General features: G+C 45.9%; 1 protein-coding gene across 1 annotated transcript in view; it reads left to right on the top strand.

Moving 5' to 3' along the window:
• LMTK2 (lemur tail kinase 2) overlaps positions 1–11,075 on the top strand; it is a 110,778-nt gene continuing 99,703 nt past the window's right edge. The window contains exon 1 of the mRNA XM_016208797.2: positions 1–367. The gene's annotated coding sequence lies outside the window, so the exon portion shown is untranslated. The remainder of the gene's footprint in view (positions 368–11,075) is intronic.

Raw genomic sequence — 11,075 nt, 5'->3', positions numbered from 1 at the left:
AATTGTGTTTTGCATATTTACAACTGTAAACCTACTTTTGCCCACCCCTGTATGTATCTGTATCTATTACAGGTGTGGGCTCGTGAGAGCCCTTTTGACAGCCTCGGCGAGGCTGTTGCCATCCTCCAGTGCCCAGGCTGTACGTCTGCAGGGCAGGCAGTCAGGAAGGGACGATGGATATAAACAGGGAGCAAAGACAGGCTGGAATCCATGGGGAAGACTGGAGTTCATGTCGGTATCCCACTGCCCCCAACTCTGAAAATGGGGCGTCCTCCAGGAAAAGCTGGTGTCTCTTGTCATAGAAGGAAACATACACCTGGACCTGGGAGCTGAAGGAGGAGCCCACACCAAGGCCGGGAGCCCGAAGGTAAGTGACCACCCCACACCAACCTCCCGAGAAGAAATACTTTGGCTAGTGCCTCACCCCCACCCTCCACATCTCAGGCAAAATGGTTCTGTGGCCCACCCTACCTGGTATGTACAGCCTAAGGCACCGGACAGTTCATGTCAAGATTTTATAAAGTGAGGGGGCAGGTACATAGGTGTTTATGTTGCTGCGTATTTATGTTGCTGCGTATTTTTATTTGAATGCTTGAAATACTGTACAATTTAAAAATAATTTCAGGTGTGAATCCACATATTCATTGTAGAAGTCCTATGAAAATAATGTGAAAATCCACTCCCTACCCCCCAAAAAAGTTTTCTTTTGGAAACCAGTTAAAACATTATGTAAATAACTAGCCTTTCCAGTGAATAAATTAACAGCCCCCGGTGGAAACGATCCCGGCGATTCTAATTTCATCTGTCTTCTTGAGTGTTTGCAAGGTAATACCATCCCTCAGCATCAGCAGAGAAGATGGAAGATAGGTTTTTGCTAGAAACTGGATTCCCGAGTACTCATTACACAAAATTAAACTGCAGTCGTTACTCAGAATTAACTATGGAGCTTCTAAACCAATAGACAAATATTTCAGAAATCCTCACTGTTTTGCTATACTTTTTATTTGAGCTGGAAAGAACTGTGATTTTAAAAAATCATATAAGTATTTTATAATGTGTAATGTTTGAAGAATCTTAACCATTCTTATAAGCCTCAACAATTAAACACATTCATGAAGCTGGCACTGAGATCATATGCCATTAATTATAAGTGCCCTACCAATCTAGGAGCCAAAGGGATACGTAAAAATTGTCCAAATTGAAGTCACTGTCGCTTCCCTATTTTATAAGCAACCAGGAAAAATAACAGACACCAGGTTTTCCAGCTCTGTGACCTATGATGCCATCGAGACCCTCATTTTAAAGTCAAAGTACATCATCTCACTGCGCTCTCTCGGGGTGGGTCGGGGGTCACCTGCAAATTAGGTAAACAGCCATGAAAATGAAGGTGTTCAGATGGTTGTCAAGTCCTTTTCTGGGTTCTTGGGATTTTATTTAAGGTTTTTCCAGTTTTTGTTTGACTCTGGATATGTTATATTTAAAATGTTTCCTTGACATATAAAATTACAGTTGAGTCTAAAAAAATGAGGAATTTCAGGAACATGCTAGTACCTACCCACGGCTTTCATTAATTTGAGTGTGGGGTGAAAGTTTTTTAAGTCATAATTTATTGTTACCTTATATATCTGACAATAATTGGCTAAATTCTACATCTTTGTGTGTGGTTTTCTGTAATTACTAGGCTCTGCTTTAGGAAGGCTCCAGCCTTCTCCCAGCTGGGGATCACTGCCACCATTTTGCTCATATTGAGAAAGACCCACTTAAAAGTGAATTGCTCTGTATGAAATTTACATAATGACTGTTGGGTAGTTTCTGAAAACATTTTTTGTTTTCAAATCGTACTTCACCAAAGATTTGGAAATGCTGATGTTTCTGCAATATTCAAACCTAGAAAAATAGCCAAAAAACAAACAGCGCTAATTAACAAATTGGAGTGAATGCCCAGAGCTGCTGTTAGCTGCATTCGGAGGGGGATACCCACCCCCACTCCGCAAAACACCCGAATCCAAACAGCATCATTAAAAACTGGTGTGAGTCAAGGCAATGTGGTGGTGTTTCCTTTAAGCACACCTTTAGCTGTTAAATACAGAGAGGTCTGCTTTGATTGCTACTTCTTGTCTATTGGCAAAGACTCTAAAATTAAAACTGGGTCAGAAGAATGAAAAAGCACGGCATTTGAAATGGGCAAAAAGAATTTGAGTTGTATTTTTGAAACAGTAGAATGAACAATATTCATGAAAAACTGACGATCACTCTATCTACGGAAAACCTGTGCCAGTTTAGCTTCTTGGATACATCTGTACACTACGCATTTCCCCCAAGACGGTCAGAGCACCAGCGCGACCCAATGACCCAGTGTCCCATGGGTGCTCCTTCCAGCCGTTATCCCTATACAGGTGCCCTTCTGGGTGATAGAAAAGAAATGAGAGAAATCCATGATCTGTACCGCAATTGGGTGAGGTGGCCTTTGCTGATCCAGAGGGTGTTGGACAGCTTTTAATTGAGCAATTAAAAGCTCACAACCATTATTTTAAAGCATCGTCCGTCATTCACATGGTTTCTCTGGAGCACATGGTGGCCAGAACCCTGTGGGAAAAGGGCTACAGGATCCCTCTGAGTTACTCAGACGGCTCCCCTAGCTGAGAAAGGCAGAGGGAGTGGACCCAAAGTAAGGGCGGGGTGTGCGCGTCCTTGCCGGGTGTGGAGGTGAGGGCAGGCTGGGATCTGTTTTCAGAATCAGGGCTCTTAGATCACCAGTACTGGCCGGGGGGGCCCTCTTGCCATCTCCATTTGGAGGGATTCACAAACGCACCTGGGAGAGGTTTTCACATGCCCAGAGGAGCAGGAGGTGGGGGGAGGTCGCCTGATTCCCACCAGGAGGGCTGGGGGTGAGAAGTGCAACCGTGTGCGTGTGCAGGGAGAGGCCACCAGGGAGCTGGCCACGAAATGACAGTTTTGTTCTCCGGCCCTCCCCAAAGACTTCTTCATTTTCAAGCTGTAGTCCCTCATTTTGATTCATCTGAAGACTACCTTTGTGACTCTGTCCCTCTGAACGCCATCCCCAGTATTATTCTCCTTCCTGCTGTCCCCTCAGAAGTTTGATGCTCCCCTTAGCCTCAGTCTAAAGCACTGGAACCATGTGCTTGTGCTTTGTTTTTCCTGATGCATATTAAAATACACACATGGTTATTAAAATAGAAAGTGTTGACCTTGTCCCTCTAAAGTCACCTGAGGCCTCCTAGTAGTCCCTGCCCCTCACTTTGAAAAGGTGCTCTCACATGGCCCTCCCAAAAACAGAGGTTCAAAGTCACTGAGTGATTTGGTGTGATGGAAGAGCCCAGGGCCTTGCAAGCTTGGATACTGGGGTAAAAAGTGTGAGTTTTTTAAAGGGGCTCCCAGGAAAATGCCTCAGTCCCTCCCAGGAGTCCTCAACCCCCAGGGTCAGCCAGAGAGAACAGCTTTAACCTGCCACCTGGAAAGCAGCCTAATGAGAATTTCCTGGCTTGAGATCACCCCACCCTAATGAAAACCCTGTAACAGGACCCCCCAGGTCCGCCTCAAATGTTAGGCAATTCTTGGGGTAATTGGTTCAGGTGGCATCAAATACGAGCCAGGAAAATAGTGGCTGAGAAGGGGTGGGGGTGGGGGGGCGCGGGCAGGAGGTTGGGTCAGAGCAGGCCAGTCTCAGCTTGTTTTTCTAAGAAAGAAAAGTTTGAAAATGGGTCTGTTTGTGCTCACCTAGCATATCAAGCCTCCTTAGCTGCACCGCCCTCTGTAGCCTCACACTTTTTTCTGCCTTGAACCGCTTGCTTTTGCTTAAATCTCTTATGGAAATCGAACACCCAGTAGCAGAAAACATAAGCAAGACTGATTTCACGCTGGCTAAAATTGCCTCCTATTAATTTCTGACTCGGATAAGTCGCTGAGAAAATCCTAGCTTGACAATGCCACTTATCTGTGAATTTTTTCCCCGACCTGCTTTCCGTGCTCGCTCACGCACAACACAAACGTTGCCTGTTTAGTGCTGGATAGGATCAGACATCTTTCTAAAAGTCCCCAAATTGCTTTCATCCATCTCCCTTCCTGAGAAAAAAAAAAACCACACCCACACGGCATCAGATGATGAGAAACGTGTCTTTATTGGATGGTTTTTAAGGGCATTGTCTGCTGAGGGCCTCATGGGGGTGATCAGGGCATACCCACCGCCGAAAAGTCAGGAAGGACTGTCTATTACCTCGCTAACACACCGAGCAAGTCACAGGAGCGTTCCAGGGGGGTTAGTAAATAAATTAGGGGGAAGACGTGGGGTTTGGAGGCCTTCCAGCTGACTGTGTCTCTCTCCATAGTCTGGGGTCTTTAAGAATGTACCATTTCCTGGAATTCTAGGACAGAAGAGGCAAGAAAGGGTCAGTGGCTCGGACTTTATGGACACGCTAGGGCCATGAGAGTTCTGAAGAGGAGAGGAAACAGCAAACTGCCAGGTGACAGGCATGGCCCCTCAAAGGGCACAAAAGGAAGAAAGTGTCACCTGCTGCAGGTCCAGATAGTCTAAGTGTTTCCTCTTCCTGCACAGTCTCATTTAACAACCTTCTTTAGCTTTGCAACTGAGCCCCTTGTGTTAGAACCTGTCGACCCAGCCACCTCTCCCCGCGGTGGGTGAAGTCAGTGCAACCGCCGATCACAGCCTGTGATCTTTTAACTTCCTGTCTGGTCAGTTTCTGACAGAAATGGGAGGTTTTCTTCTATTCTGTAGCTACATTTTGCATTTTTAGGAAACATTTAATAGGGTGGGACATTGAGCTAACTTTCCTCTTTGAACCCTAACCATACACCCAAAAGTTTCTATTACCAAAAGGTAATGATGATGATGTCTGGCTGCTAGAGGTAGGAATTGAAAACTGGGTATTTACTTCATGTTTATTAGCAAGCTTTACCTGTTTGGAAATTTTTCATGGCTAGGTTTTTAAAAAAAATCAATCTTTCCCTACCTAAACTGTTTTCCTGAGCTATTTATAGAAACTACATCAACTCCTATGCGGTAAGTTATAGTGACATCGTTTTGATCAGGTTTTTAAAATAAGGACCTAAAGTAGCAGTTTTTAATGTCAAGTCATTACCACCATAACGACCACACTTTCTACTGTGTTGGCACGAGCACAGAGTAGCTAACGAGTGCGTGAGCAACACGACAGAGTCAGACAAGCATAGCTCTGCAGCCAGGCAACTATGCTAACACTGGGATACTGGGCTCTGCACACAGAAGGCTCCACAAGTGGTGTTTGAATCGGTTTATGTGTCCTCTGTCTAATATTGTCTACTTGTTATTTAAACCCTTGAAAGCTAAGTCTTTCCAACTCTAGACAATAGACCCTTTAAAGCATGAGACACTCATGAGAATGGCAGTCCTTCCCTTCTTACTCAGAGGTGCTTAGATACCTCGGACAGAAATTCCTTACACTATTTTCAAGGTCCGTGAGACTGTCTTGCAAATAATTGGCCAGGTGACTCTCTAATCCCCTAGTCAAGTAAAGGATATTTTCTGGTTCATAGACAGTGACCAGCGGGACCAGCTTTTCTGGTACAGCCCCGGTCATTAGGCCAGAGTCTTCCCTTACATTAGTTGTACCTTCTCTTTAGTCCCATTTTGCAGATGTGAACACTGAGGCTCAGCAAGGTTAAGAAAGGGGGCTTTTAACCCACATCCATCTGATCTGACGGCCCAAGTCCCCTGATGCTCCCCGCGCTAGTCTTTTATGCTCTGTGCAGGTGTGAACATACCTTCAGCCCCAATTTTTCCGTCTCCATCATTGTCTGCAGCCGCCATCAGGGACTTGGTTTCTGTCTCAGTCAGTTCTCTAGCACCACTCTCAAACTTCTGGAGGAAAAACCTGCAGGACATTAGAGACGGAGGGGAATTTCCTGAAAGACCACGCATTTCCCCGCTTACCCTTTCTCTTTCTCTTGACGCAGCAGACCACCTGGTCCCAGCAATTGCGGCCATCAGTCAAGGTCTTAGCAAGCAAAGGTCTCCTTCACTGTAGAAAGTATTGCTGGGCATTTTGTTTCTGAAAGGTTTCTCGGTTTTGTTGATAAGTCCATTAGCCAAAGAAAAGCCCTAAAGCCAGTGAATCTTTGGACCTCCATCTTAGGCACCCACGTTTAGATGTGTGGCCAACTGGCCCATGTCCCCCCTCTCTTGAGGCTCTGCTGAGTGACTGGCACCTAGGCTGCCAGTGAAGAAATACCGAGGACCCCAGCCCCACTAGCAGTGTCGGGGTGCCAGCCAGGCTTAGGACAAAGCTTACTTAAGCTCTTCTTCATCCAGGTACCCGCTCTGGTCGTTGTCTATGAACCGAAACACATCCTTCACCTGACTGGCCGACATCTTGGAGAGGCCTGATGTCTGGAAGAATTTTTGGGGCTCAAACGTATCTGGGTCTGAAGAACAGAGAATGGGTTATTCTAGTGCTCATCAGACCGCATCCTGGGCTTGGGCCAAGGTGCTGAAAACATGGGTCATTGAGCCACAGGGATGCTTTACTCAAAAAAATAGTGTTTTTTTTAAGAAAAAGAGGGCTGTGACTGGTTCAAGATCTTTAAGCAGCTAAGACTGGTTGCCTTTGGGTATGTTCCCCTGGCTGCCCACCCATCCGCTTTCCCTCTCTACTCTATTTGTCCATCCCTCCTCCGCTCCTCTGCCTCCCCCGCCCGTTTTATAAGTGTGTCTCCAAGACCCCAGCGTCACTGGTCTACTCGGGGAAGGGAAATGCCATCCTCGGGGCAAACAGGCTACATGGCAGCAAGTGACCTCTTTCCTCACTGTTAGTTTCCTTCGCCATACAGACATGTCATCGTACTCTCAGATCTCATACTCCTGTAATCTTAGTAATTAATAACAGTTTTATTCTCTGATCCCATGAATTTTCAGCAAAGTTCACATGTTAATTTTTGGTGGTTTTGCCGGAGGTGCGAGGAAAACCCGCCGTGCCTCGGCCCCCTTTACCTTGGCACTCCTGCAGGGCCGCCGCGATGTCATCGGCACTGAGGACATCTGTGATGCTCATCCTCCACCTGCTCACGCGGGATAAACGGCACCTGGTGAGTGGCCAGCAGGGACGAGCATGGCCTGGGGGAGTCCCCCCTCTTTGGCCCACGGAAACTGTACATTCGCTGAGAATTGTTTTGTGATAAGCGTGGTATTAAGGGATGAGACAGACTATTCAAACAAAACCAAATACTGAAAAGGTCCAGCTGCCTTTGTCTCGGGGCCCTCTCCTGACTCTACCCCAAAGATGAAATTAAAAGTACAACCTAACAACCGACTTGATTTCATTTTCTTATAAAAATGATATTTATGTAATTAGCCACTTATATAAGCACCTACAAACCATTCTGAAGTAAAGCATGTTACAATTGCAATAGCATTTTCCTGCACCAGCCAGAGAAATGCAGTGTTGCAAATTCCACTCAGGAAAGGATAGAGCTTGGGCTGCGTGCAGACCTCCTGTGGAAGAGATACCGTTTCTCCTGGAGGATGGGAATCAGAGACGTGAAAAGCCCGTCTGCCGGAGATCAGAATCCTCCCAGGCAACAGCTCCATGGGAAAAGAGAAACCTGAACGCAGCATGCACCAGCCTAATAGGAGTGCACAGAGGAACGAAGAGTCTGGGGCCTGGCAGATCCACCAGCTACTCACCGTTTTAGATTTTCCCCCAAGAAGAATCAGAAAAAAAAAAAAAGTCGAAGGAGCAAAAAACGGATGTGCTTTTGCGTCCTTACTGACCTACCTTATATAGGATTGAAAAAGTGATAGTAAGAACCTCTTAGATTTCCTGTTCAAGGATCAAGTGCACGTAGCTCAAATGTCTAGCCTCGCTAATTAAACCTCTTTTTTTTCTATTTATATCTCAAGGGAATGTGGGTGGGAACAGCCAATTTTTAAAAACAAACCTCAACAAACCTTAACTAAGATTTCAGTTCTGCAAACAAACCCCTCTGTTGAAGTGTGGAGAAGGTACTAGAGGCCTGGGAAAGAGGAGGCAGGGGCTGGAATGAGGTAAACACATGTGGGGTGCTCCATAAGCTACAGAGGGCACCCCGGGTGTCAGTGGCTGCCATCTGAGGCACGTCTGTTGTCAACCTCTGAGACTGTGGCTGTGGGAGGCCGACCTCAGTCCAGAGCTGAGACTCAAAGTCAGTGAGTCAGGTGGACACACAGGACTTGTCCTGCAAACGGGTGGCACCGGGTAGATGACTTTCCAGAAAAGCCTTGACTTCTATGTTTCCTAGCTGCATCTTCAATTGCATGCACTGAAAAGGCAACAAAGTGGGGAAACCACCAACCATTCCCAACCCCATAGCCAACACTGGCAGAAAAAATGAGGCTGGGACTTGAGACCACAAGATGATTTTTGCTTTGAGCAAACATTAATGAGTCCCCTCTGTGGACAGGACTGTGCTAGACTCTTCTATTTTATTTTTTTTAATTGTGGTAAAAAATGCATACCATGTGAGTTTAGATCTTAATCATTTTGTTTTAAATATATCTTTATTAATTTCTGAGAGAGGAAGGGAGAGGGAGAGAGAGAGATAGAAACATCAATGATGAGAGAGTCATTGATCGGCTGCCTCCTGCAGCCCCCGACTGGGGATTGAGCCGGCAACCTGGGCATGTGCCCTGACCGGGAATGGAACCTTGATCTCTTGGATCCTAGGTTGATGCTTAACCGCTGAACCATGCCCAGCCGGGCCACCTTGATCACTTTTAAGAGCACCTACAGTGCAGTAGCATTAACTCCATCCACATGGTTGTACAACAGACCTCTGGGACTTTTCATCTTCAGAACTGAACCCTACACCCATTGAATGAGAACCCCCAGTCTCCCTCCCCCCAGCCCCTGCCAACCACCATCCTGCTTTCTGTCTCTAGAAGTCCGGCTATGTTAGATTCCTCTTACAAATGGGATCATAGTGTGTTTGTCTTTTTGTGGCTGGCTTATTTCACTTGGCATAATGTCTTCAAGGTTCATCCATGTGGCCGCATATGTCAGCATTCTCTTCTTTTTTAAAGGCCGAATCCAAGTTTTTTAAAAGTCAAAACCCAATCCCATGTTGCAATCAGAAATAGTGGCTTAGGAGTAGATAGTTCAGAGTTCTAGGGAGAGGCTTCAGCTCCTCCCTGTGCAATATAATCTGACGAGCGTCTTCGAGTTTCCCAGGTGTATGCCGGTGCTTCCACCCCGCATTGTACTTTTGCTGGAACAAAAAGTTTGTCTCAGGAACATCTGCAGCATTTCTTAAGTTACCGAACCTCAGGCCAGCACCGTTTCTGTCCTGCCCACATTACATGCCCAGTGCCCACTGGCACAGTGCCAGACCTGGTTAGGTGCTCAGTAATTATTTGATGAGTAGATACGTAAAAACAGAAAACAACAACAACAAACAAACAAGCAAAAAACCCCACAACCCAAAAACCTTGAAAACAGGATCACCAGCCAGCACCAACTTGCTCAGCTCTTAAAAAACGGTTTCTGAAAATAAGTCTCAAGAGTTTCAAGTTAGGTTTCTGACATTAAGTTGCCATGGAAACTCTCTGAGTCCTTTTGTTCCCATGGAAGGGTTGGTGATTGTCCATTGAGATTTAAAAATAATTTTTTTTAAAATCTTGCCATTTAAATGAAAATAGCATATGGATTAAACCAAGACACTTGAGATTTTCATGTTGTTTTTCTGATAGAAAATAAAGATAGAAGAGAGCCAGTGAACATCATTTGAATCAACAAGGTAGCCAAGATTATGACTTGAATTCCATTGTGTGCAATCTGGGGTGAAAAAATGTTGATTCACACAAAAGGGCAAATAGCGTATGATTCTGCTAATACGAGGTACCTGGAGTAGGCAAGTTCACAGAGATAGAAGGTAGAAGGGTGGGTGTCTGGGGCTGGGGGAAGGGATGGGGAGTACTTGTTTAATGGGTGCAGAGTCTCAGTTCTGTGGATGGATAGTGGTGATGGTTGCACATCAACGTGAAAAGCCACAGAACTGTACACGTAAAAATGGTTAAAATGGTAAATTTCATGTTACTATATTCTACCACAATATAAAAAAAAGCTGCCTGGCTGGTGTGGGTCAGTGGTTGAGCATCGACCTATGAACCAGGAGGTCACAGTTCGATTCCCAGTTGGGGCACATGCCCAGTTTGTGGGCTCAGTCCCCAGTAGGGGGCATGCAGGAGGCAGCCGATCAATTACTCTCTCATCATTGATGTTTCTACCTCCCTCTCTCTTTCTCTGAAATCAATAAAAAACTTTTTTTTAAAAAAGGATTTAAAAAACAACAACTGGTTCAGTCGTCTTCATTATCTTGGCCACAGATTCACTATCACTCCCAGGAAAGATCAGAAGGAAGATTTGGAATTAGATCTTAATTCAAGCCCAGCTCTGCCCTTTACCAGCCGTGGGCCTCTGGGCTTCAGTTTCCTCTTGAAAATAGGGGTCATGCAAGCACCTGCTCAGTCAGCTTCCCAGAGTCCTTCTGAGGATCAGGGGACCGAGTGCAGATCAGCAAATGTCTGGAGATGTCTCAGAGTCCCCTGTTGAATCCCACCCACCCTGTCCCAGGATTGCAAGAGGATTTCCTCTGTGTTCATTCTGCTCTATTGGTAGGGGCTTCCTGAGTGGAAGGAATGGATGCTGGGGTCAGCTAGCAATGTCTGCAGTGGGGAAGACAGGCTGTGTGTTTGGGCTTTGCTACTGCCAATGGCCCTGGACTCTTAGATCAGCCTTCTGTCTCAGATGTTTGGTGCTGTTCCAATCGATCACCTGTTCGAATCCAAATCCCCAGTGAACTTCTTAGTCCACAGACTTCCTCCATCCAGGGTCCCCACTCTGACCACCTGCTGGTTATGTAGCCCTGGGAGGTTAGCAGGTTAAGATAAGAACGTGAGGTTTTAGAACAATCTCCTAGATTTGGACCTGGCTCTGACACCTGAGGTCTCCATCTCCTGACTCCTTGTCCTATCCTAGGCGTCATCACGGCCTATCCCCACTTTGTTGGTGACAAACCTCTTGAACATT

This window comes from Miniopterus natalensis, chromosome 4, assembly GCF_054644295.1.
Source record: "Miniopterus natalensis isolate mMinNat1 chromosome 4, mMinNat1.hap1, whole genome shotgun sequence".
Taxonomy (NCBI): domain Eukaryota; kingdom Metazoa; phylum Chordata; class Mammalia; order Chiroptera; family Miniopteridae; genus Miniopterus; species Miniopterus natalensis.
Note: the sequence above shows the minus strand (reverse complement) of the source record. Positions and strands in the feature narration are given on the sequence as shown.